The 10,312-nt window shown below is 38.9% G+C and overlaps 1 pseudogene; it reads left to right on the top strand.

Moving 5' to 3' along the window:
• Positions 1-8,199: 8,199 nt before the first annotated feature.
• Positions 8,200-9,281, top strand: LOC138384399 (UV excision repair protein RAD23 homolog A pseudogene; annotated as a pseudogene).
• Positions 9,282-10,312: the final 1,031 nt, after the last annotated feature.

Raw genomic sequence — 10,312 nt, 5'->3', positions numbered from 1 at the left:
TCCCTGTTCTTTCTTCAGTGAGGACTTTCCTGGTCACCCTATAGGAAATAACAATACATTCTCCATCCCAGAAGCCCCAGCCCCCTCACCATGCTTATTTTTCTTTGTAGAATAGTACTTAACATCTACTATATGACATACTTATTTGTTTCTTTTTTCTATTGTCATTTCTAAATGTAGGCTCCATAAGTGAAGAATATTTGTTTGTTCCCTTCCCCATCCCCATCACCTAAACAATGTCTGGTATATAGTAGTATCTCAGTAAATATTTGTTGAATTAATGGTTTTACAACATAACGAAATGGAAATCTGATTCAAAGGGAGCTTGTTATTATTTAAAAGCACAGAATCTCAAAGCATTAGAGCTAGAAAGAACTTCAGAAACTAGCTAACAAAAATGGCATATTTCCATTGTCTTCTATGGTAACCCCTCAGAGATCATGGGAGCTTGAGTGAGGCCCAGGGAAATATAAGTGCCCAGATGTCACCCTTTCCTACCCCCAACCAAAGCAGCTCTATTTTTTTTTTTTAGGCTTAGACATAATGTTTTAACAAATATTTTGAAGAAAGTTTCAAAGCCTAAAACTAGAACTATGAAACTGGTATAAATCCCCCTTCATAACAAGAAGATTGACTCCTGGAAAATGAAGTGAGCTAACCCAGATCAAATCACCAGAGTTTGGGAAAACCAGGGCTGGACTCCTCATTCCTACTCATGTTCTCTCCACTCCAGGCCAAGTTTTCTCCCTGTAGAGCTGTTTGTTAATGGGATAATGCTTTAATAGTAAGGTTTGTGTTGCCTTTCCCAAAGATCCAATATTTCAGATTGAACAACTGTCATATTCTCAATTTCTTACAAAATGTTTTAAATTTCTAATTCAGTAATATTCTTTAAGGTTGCTGAAAATAATACACATAGAGTTAAAGTTTTCATAATTTTGCATGAAGAAAATTCATGTATATTCACATTGCTGGAGCAGTGCAGAAGGCTTAATTACAATTTGCTACATTTAAATATTTCCCCAAATAGATTATATAATCTAAATTTTCTACATACTATTTCTCAATTTCTCTTCATGCATCCACAGACAGACTCTTCAGTACACAGTGCAGAAAGTTGAATTGGTTTGTGATTGGAACAAATGAGAAAGAAAATGTGTAACCCATATGCATTCTAGTAATCTAACACAATGCTTGTGTTTCTCTGCCAGGTTTAGATTAACCACTGATTTGATGTATCAACTGGCCCATTTCTTATAAATGAGTTTTCTTCTATTCAGTGTTTAGTAAGCACCTTATCAACAAGACAACTCCTTGGGCAGAATAAAAGTCCCCTTAGACCTGACAACCTTAGAGGATTGTTTGCTCACCAATGATTTTTAGAGCCCTCTGACAACTTCATTTTGATATATTTTCCAAGAAAGTATATTACGAAAGACTCTAAACACTTAAACGTTTGCACTTTTAAAGGCTTAATGCTCAGAGAAAAAATGGAATCCTATCAGGATTTTTGGTGGCTAATTCAGAAGATGGGATACCTAATCCATTCCTTCATTTATTATAAGAAGGTAAATTCAAAGCAGAGAAAATTCACTTGATCAAAAGAAGCTTTTGGCCCCAATGGACTATCTGTGGTTCCCACGATTGGTCCTTTTACAAAAACATAGACTGAGGGCAAAGAGTTGTCCCAGCATGGACTCCACACACCATCTACATTTTCAGGATTCTATTTGCTCAGAGTTAAATGTTGAAAACTAAAAAACAGATTATGTTTACAGCTCTCAATTATAGCTCATAAAATATAGGCCAAAACACAGATCTATATATAATGCATATTCATTTATAACACAATATAATTTTTGCTTCCTTACTTTAGTCAGTGATCTTTATGTACTTAAAATTACTTGACATATAAATTCAGTATACTCAGACCTTAAAATCTATCTTTGTCACTAATCAGAAGTATGACTTTCATCTTAGCCTTATAGGTGTATAAAGATTAAGTAGGATAATATATTCAAAGTATTCAGTACAGTGCATGGAGCATAATAGTTTGTTAACCAGTATCAATTTCCTTTTTTCCTCCTTTCCCCTTTTTCAAGATCATACAACCTTGCTACTCAACTCAGGGCCACATCCAGCCTCACCTGACATCACATTCTTTCTCTCATGCTCACTCTATCTAATTATTTTCAAGTCTGGCCCAAAAAGCTCCATCAAGAACCACAGTCACTGCAAACACAAATGTTTATGGAGCCATCTTTAGTGAAATGACCATGTACATCAAATTAGGCATTTCTCCTCCATCATCAACTGTGAATATTTTTCTCCTTGTCTGCCTCTCTTAGGGCCTTCCAGTCCAGAAACATACTCACATCTTTCAACTTCTCCTCACATCCATATCACAGTCGCAAGCTTTGTGACAAAAAAAAAAAAAAAAAAAAAAACCACCCTGAGTTAGTGACTCTGTACTCTCAGTTCTAAAGTTTCATCTTCAAAATAAGAACACTTAAATAGCTAAACAACTCTTTCTATTCCATCTTCTTGATAGTCTCTAAAATTTGAGTACAACTGTCCTTGGAAGCTATGATTTATTGAGAGCAGTGTATTGCATGACATTTTCCTTTCACCTCACAACCCTTTGAGATAGCCTCATTATCCCCATCTTAAAAATAAAGAAATTAAGCCTCAGAGAGATTAAGTAACTGGCCCCCAGGTCATGAAGCCTCCAAATGACAGAAGTGGTATTTGAATCCACAACTGCCTGTCCCCAAGCTTCCAAACTGAGACTTTTTCCTACAAGCTTAGAAGACAAGATCCTTCCAGTCATAACTTCAGCCCACTTGCCCTCCACTGTGCTTCCAATTACAAACAAAGCATAGGGCAGAAACAAGAAATTTAAACTTTGAATAATAATGTAAACTGGTTTGTTATGATGACCATAATAGCTACCATTTTTAGAGCTGTATGCCAAGCCTCATGTTGAAAACTTTGCTAACTCTACCTCATTTCCATCCCACTGGTAACCTGTTAAGGTAGGTACCACTAGACGCTTCACATTAAGAAGAAACTTGCACTCTGTGCAGAAAAGTAGGGATACTAGTTTTCATTGAATTAAGAGCTAAAGCTTGAAACAGCACCAAAGCAAGCAAGTAATAATTAATCCAAGATCATCACCATGTTCTATGAAATTCTTTTCAGGGCATTAAAAATTGTTACATACTTCACAATGGCCACCCCTTCTTGCCAATGCAAGAAGACAATTCAGAGAAAGAGAATAAAGAGCAAAGAAAGAAAATGAAACCCAAGGAGCCTACTGAAAGGTGAAATCTACCTCTAGCTTCTCTGGCCCTGCCAGAAAGAGACCAGCTGGATATGGAGCCTGGCCAGGCAGCTGTCTAACAGCTCGTGCAGCTACATGTGGCAGTTCATAGCAAGCCATGGCCCAGAAGCCCCCCAAAGCAGGGCCCTGGCATTGGGACCCTAGATGGAGCATTGGCAGTAGTCAGTTAATTCGCAGTAAGAAGGGATGGAAGAGACAGGGGATGACAGGTGGAGAAGGAAGGTAAGTAAGGACAGTTAGCTTCTGGCTGCCTTTTGGAAAGCATTTAAAGTGGCTTATACAATATGGAGATACCTTAAACAGATTCAAGTAGACCATTCCATCCAGCAATCCTATTATTGGGCATCTACTCAGAAGAACAAAAGTCATTCTATAAAAAAGACAACTGCACCCGAATGTTTATAGCAGCACAATTCACAATTGCAAAGATGTGGAAACAACCCAAATGCCCATCAATTCATGAATGGATTAGCAAAATGTGGTACATGTATACCATGGAGTATTACTCAGCTATAAGAAATAATGGTGATATGGCATCTCTTTGGTTCTCCCGGAGAGAGTTGGAACCCATTCTATTAAGTGAAGTATCCCAAGAATGGAAAAATAAGCACCACATGTACTCACCAGCAAACTGGTTTCCCTGATCATCACCTAAGTGCACATTTGGGAATAACACCAATTGGATATCAGACAGAGATGGGGGCTGGGGGGAGGGGATGGGCGCATACCTACGTGATGAGTGCGATGTGCACTGTCTAGGGAATGGACACTCTTGAAGCTCAGACTCAGGGGGATGGGGAGGCATGGGCAATATATATAACCTGAACTTTTGTACCTCCATAATAAGCTGAAATTTAAAAAAAATAAAAAATAAAAAAAAAAGTAGGTGGTTCATACAATAAATGGTCATGATTTATTAATACTGTTGGTGAGGAATATGGCATAATTATGGATACTATGAGCAAATAAATAGATTTGAAGTGAATGTATTATTTATAATAGTAATACTACTACCAATAATGTTAGCTAATATTGATTTCTGGCTATATACTGGGCAATGTGATAACTTCTTTATATTCCTGTATAATATTTTTAAAATATACATTATTCAAATCATTAAATATGTACTCATTTTTCTATAATTCTTGAACATATGTTTATTCAGCTATTGTCTTGCAATAAAGAGGTCATTAAACTTAATATATTATTCTATTGATCATTTAATTGATCTCATGAGGGCATTTTTCAGATAGGTGTTACCTTTTTTAAATGTAATGAGCCAAATAATGGTCATTATGTATTACTAGAGGCATGCTGCAACAACAATTTTGCAACTGATGGCATGTGAAACATGTTTGAGGATTTAAAAAGTGTTAAAATATTAAATGCAAGTTATACAAAATAAAAGAAAGTACATACAGAATAAAAAAATAAAAATAAATAAAGTGGCTTATAAAGACACTTTCATAAAATAAAGCAAGATATAGTAAAAATATGAATTAGAAGAAAATGAAAAGAAAAAACAAGGCTACAGATAGAGTCAGAAATCAGAATAATATAAAAATGCATCAATTTCTCAGCACTTTTGCAAGACCACTGATGTCGCTCTAAGCTTTCTAGAACAAGGCAAAGAAAGACATCTGACTCATGCCTCAATTCATCATTTCTCAGATAAAAACAGGTACAATGTATAGGAACAATTTGAGCAACAAAATTAAATAACATTGAATTATAACCCAAACTCTGAAATAAATATCATATTGATATAAATCATATAAATGATTGAATAAATAAATAAAGGAGAAAAGATAAATCTCCCATAGACAAGAGTTCCAAATAATTTATGTAAATACTCCACAATCAAGGAGATGGAACATAACTCTTCACTCACTAAGTGTGGGCTGAATATAGTGATTCCTTTTCAAAGAAAAGGAACAAGTTTAGGAACCTGACAAACACTGCCTCAGCCAAGTGACGAAGGTCAACGTCAGTAATATATACCTTTGTTATAAAGTGATGAAAATGGCACTTTACCTCTGTTGTCTTCCTCCCAAAATACATAACCGCACTCTAATCAAGAGAAAAATATCCAACAAATCCCAATTGAGGGGTATTCTACAAAATATCTGGGCAGTACTACTCAAAACTGACACGGACATCAAAAAAGGGAATTTTAAAATCTGTCATAATTCAAAAAGATGAAAGATAAGTGTTTTCAAGGGTGTGGAGCAAAGGGAACCCTTGTTCACTGTTGGTGGAAATGTAAATTAATACAACCATCACAGAAAGTAGCATGGAGTTTCCTCAGAAAATTAAAAATAGAACTACCATATGATTCAGTAATCCCACTTCTAGGTAAATATCTAAAAAAATTGACATCAGTATGCTGAAGAGATATCTGCACTCCCATGTTCACTGCAGCATTATTCATAATATTAATAGCTAAGATATGGAAGCAACCTAGCTGTACATTATCAGATGAATAAATAAAGAAAATGTGGTATATATACACAATTGAATACTATTCAGCCTTAAAAGGATGGAGAAATCCTGTCATTTGCAACCATGTGGATGAACCAGGAGAACATTATGCTAAGTAAAATAAGCCAGGCACAGAAAGAAAAATACCACATGATCTTAACTTACATGTGAAATCTCAAAAACTTGAACTCATAGAAGTAGAAAGTAGAAATGATGGTTAACAGAGGCTGGGCAAGGAGGGTAGATCAGGAAAGGGGAAATGTTGATCAAAGGGTACAAAGTTTCAGTTAGGACAAAATAAGCTTTGTGATCTACTGCACAGAATGGTGGCTATAATTAATGAGGATATATTGTATTTCAAATTTGCTAGAAGAGTAGATTGTAAATGTTTTCACCACAAAAGAAAGTATGTGAGATGACGGATTTGTTAATTAGACTGATTTAATCATTCCACATTGTAAATATATATCAATACATCATGTTTTACACCATAAATGCATGCCATTATTTCTCAATTAAAAATAAAATTAAAAAACAAGTAAATCAGTAAGTCTTAAAAAAAAAAAAACTGTCACAGTCTATAAGATCCTAAAGAGACAGGATGACTAACTGTAATGTGGTATCCTGCATGGGATTCTGGAACAGAATAAAGGCATTTGGTAAAAACCTAAATAGGAAATTTGAATAAACTACAGAATTCACTTTATATTAATGATTCAGATTATCTTAATTGTAACAAATGTACCATACCAACGTAAGATGTTAATGATACCAGAAACTGGATGTGGTGTATATGGTACTCTCTATCAATCTTCACATATTTTCTGTAAATCTAAAACTGTTCTAAAATAACAGTTTCCTGCAGGGGAGGAACACTATCAGGCCCTACAATTCCACAACTAGCTATGTATCCAAGAGAATTGAAAACAGATACTCAAACAAATGCATGAACATGCTTATTCACAACAGCACTATTCACAGTAGCCAAAAGGCGGAAAGAGCTCAGATGTTCACCATCAGACAAATGGATAAACAAACTGTGGTCTGTACATACAATGAAATACTGCTCAGACATAAAAAGGAATGAAGTACTTACATATACTACAACTTTGATGAACCTCAAAAACATAATGCTAAGTGAAAGAAGCCTTGACACAAAGGGTCACATATTGTAATGATTTTGTTCACATCAAATATTCAGAATAGAGGCAGAATGCAGATTGATGATTATCAGGGACTTGGGGGAGAGGGAATGGGGAGAAGCTGCTTAATGGGTATGAAGTTTTATTTTGGAATGGTGAAAATACTTTGGAACTAGCTAGAGATGGTAATTACAAAACGCTGTGAATGTACTAGATGCCAAGGGATTGTTCACTGTAAAATGGTTGATTTTATGTTTGGTGACTTTCACCTGAATGAATTTTAAAAACGAAAGGTGGCATATTTTCTCTCTCTTAAAATAAAACCAACATAAACCTGAAAATCAATATTCCAAGACACATGAAGAAATCTTTGCTAAGGAAAACAGCTAACAAAATTCACAAGTGGAACATAAATTATCCCAAGGAAAAAAACTTCTTAAAATTTTTATCTGTGAAACAATATACTCACAGAGATCAATAAAGAAATAATCTCATATAAAAATAAATTATAAAACAAAATAAGATATAGCAGAAACAAATAGATATGAAAAAGAATCAATTAGATGTCTTGAAGGCCAGGCGCGGTGGCTCATGCCTGTAATCCTAGCACTCTGGGAGGCCAAGGCAGGTGGATAGCTCAAGGTCAGGAGTTCCAGACCAGCCTGAGCAACAGCGAGACACCCCCACCCCCGTCTCTACTAAAAATAGAAAGAAATTATCTGACCAACTAAAATATATATAGAAAAAATTAGCCGGGCACGGTGGCGCATGCCTGTAGTCCCAGCTGCCCGAGAGGCTGGGGCAGTAGGATCGCTTAAGCCCAGGAGTTTGAGGTTGCTGTGAGCTAGGCTGACGCCACGGCACACTGGCCCCGGCAACAGAGCGATACTATGTCTCAAAAAAAAAAAAAAAAAAACCCACAAAGGTAAAGGCAAAATAAAGACATTTTCAGACACAAAAGGGTCTAAGAGAGCTTATTATCTACAAACCTTCACCAAAAATCTATTAAAGGAGTATGTATCTCATCAGGATGAAAAATGAACCCAGCGGGAAAAGCCTATTGAATAACGGGTTGGAATAAAAACAACAATGAATACAGAAAATGGTTTTTTTAAATAGGCTAAGAGGTTGTATAAGCTACTGACTGTGATATCAAAAGATATCTAATTGTGGTTGTTTTTTAAAACGGAAACTAGGTTAAGATGGCGGCGACGTGAGTTGCTCGTCGTGTGAGGACGCATCACGCTGAAAACCCTGCAGCTGCAGCAGACCGTCAAGATCCGCAGGGAGCCTGACAAGACTGTGACGGCCCTAAAGGAGAAGATAGAAGCTGAGAAGGGTCGTGATGCTTTTCCTGAGGCTGGACTGAAACTCATCTATGCCGGCAAGATCCTGAGCAACGATATCCCCAATTAGGGACTACCACATCGATGAGACCAACTTTGTCTCCGTGACCAAGGCCAAAGATGGCCAGGGTACCTCAGCAGCCCAAGAGACCTCACCCACTGCAGCCCGGAAGTCCTCCACCTCCTTCCCGCCTGCCCCTGCCTCAGGCATGCCCCATCCCCCACCCACTGCCAGGGAGGACCCGAGCCCATCGGAGGAATCAGCCCCCATCACGTCCCCAGAGTTCGTGTCAGGCTCTGTTCCCTCTTCAGGCAGCAGCGGGTGAAAGGAAGACGCGGCCTCCACGCTGGCGACTAGCTCTGAGGGCGAGAACGTGCTGACGCAGTGTGTCCATGCGCTAAGAGCAGGAGCGGGTAGTGGCCGCCCTGAGAGCCAGCTACAAACCCCCACCGAGCCTAGAGGACCTACTCACAGGAATTCCTGGAATCCCGAAGCCGGAACACGGTTCTGTCCAGGAGAGACAGGTGTCCGAGCAGCCGACCACAGAAGCAGGAGACAACCCCCTGGAGTTCCTGCGCTACCAGTCCCAGTTCCAGAACATGCTGCAGGTGATTCAACAGAACACTGCGCTTCTGCCGCTTTGCTCCAGCAACTGGGCCAGGAGAACCCTCAGCTTTTGCAGCAAATTAGCCAGCACCAGGAGCAGTTCATCCAAATGCTGAACGAACCCTTTGGGGAGTTAGCGGATATCTCAAATGTGGAGGGTGAAGTGGGCGCCATAGTCGAGGAGGCCCCGCAGAGGAACTACAACCAGATCATGCCGCAGGAGAAAGAAGCTATAGAAAGGTTGAAAGCTCTAGGCTTCCCAGAGTGCCTAGTGATCCAGGCCCACTTCGCGCGAGAAAAAAAAAAAAAAACGAGAACTTGCTGCCGATTTCCTGTGGAGTCAAAACTTTGGTAACGAGTGATCCCAGAAGACCAGGCCACTCACTGTCCCCACCCCAGCCCCACTCAATGAAAGTTTTATGAAAGAAAAAGTACGTATTTTTTTTTTCCATGTTTAAGAAGCGGAAAAAAATCAAAAATCTAAAAAAAAAAAAAAAAACACCACACACCCTAGTGTGGCCTTCATTCCATTCCCACCTCGGTCTGAGAAGACCCAAGGCAGACAGCTGTCCCGGTCCTCCTCCCCAGCTTGGCCTGCTCAAAGGAGCTGGCAAGACTGGGAGGTGACAGATGGGCCCCTCTTGGCCCCTGTCCCAGCTCCCTGCAGCCAGATGAAGAGGTGACTGCTTGCTTCCCCATCCCCTGAGGAGCCCCTGAGAAACCCCTGCCCTGCCTTCTTCTAGGATGAGGGGAAGCTGAAGTCTCAAACTTTGATCCTCTATTGGAGTGGCCCAAATCTTTCCATCTGGGGTGAGCCCTGAAAGTCCCAAGGCCCCCTCCCCAGTCTAGCCTTGCCTCCAGCCTGAAGAAGGGGTAACATCAGTGAGGCCAGGCGCAGTGGCTCACGCCTGTAATCCTAGCACTCTGGGAGACCTAGCCGGGTGGATCGTTTGAGCTCAGGAGTTCGAGACCAGCCTGAGCAAGAGCGAGACCCCATCTCTACTAAAAATAGAAAGAAGTTGTATGGACAACTAAAAATATATACAGAAAAAATTAGCCAGGCACTGTAAGGTCCTGGCTACTCAGGAGGCTGAGGCAGAAGGATTCCTTGAGCCCAGGAGTTTGAAGTTGCTGTGAGGTAGGCTGACACCACGGCACTCTAGGCCGGACAACAGAATGAGACTCTGTCTCAAAAAAATTAATTAATTAATTACTTAAAAGTAAATAAAAATATGCCCAGCTATACCCTACTTAGAAGTTTTAAAGAAAAACAAAGTATTGAAAATAATGAGATGATCAAGAATTTACAGGAACATACTAAGCAAAAGTAAGCTAGAATAGCAATATTAATATTATGTAAAGTAAAATATAAGGCAAAGCATTTAATAAGGAT

This window comes from Eulemur rufifrons, chromosome 1, assembly GCF_041146395.1.
Source record: "Eulemur rufifrons isolate Redbay chromosome 1, OSU_ERuf_1, whole genome shotgun sequence".
Taxonomy (NCBI): Eukaryota; Metazoa; Chordata; class Mammalia; order Primates; family Lemuridae; genus Eulemur; species Eulemur rufifrons.
Note: the sequence above shows the minus strand (reverse complement) of the source record. Positions and strands in the feature narration are given on the sequence as shown.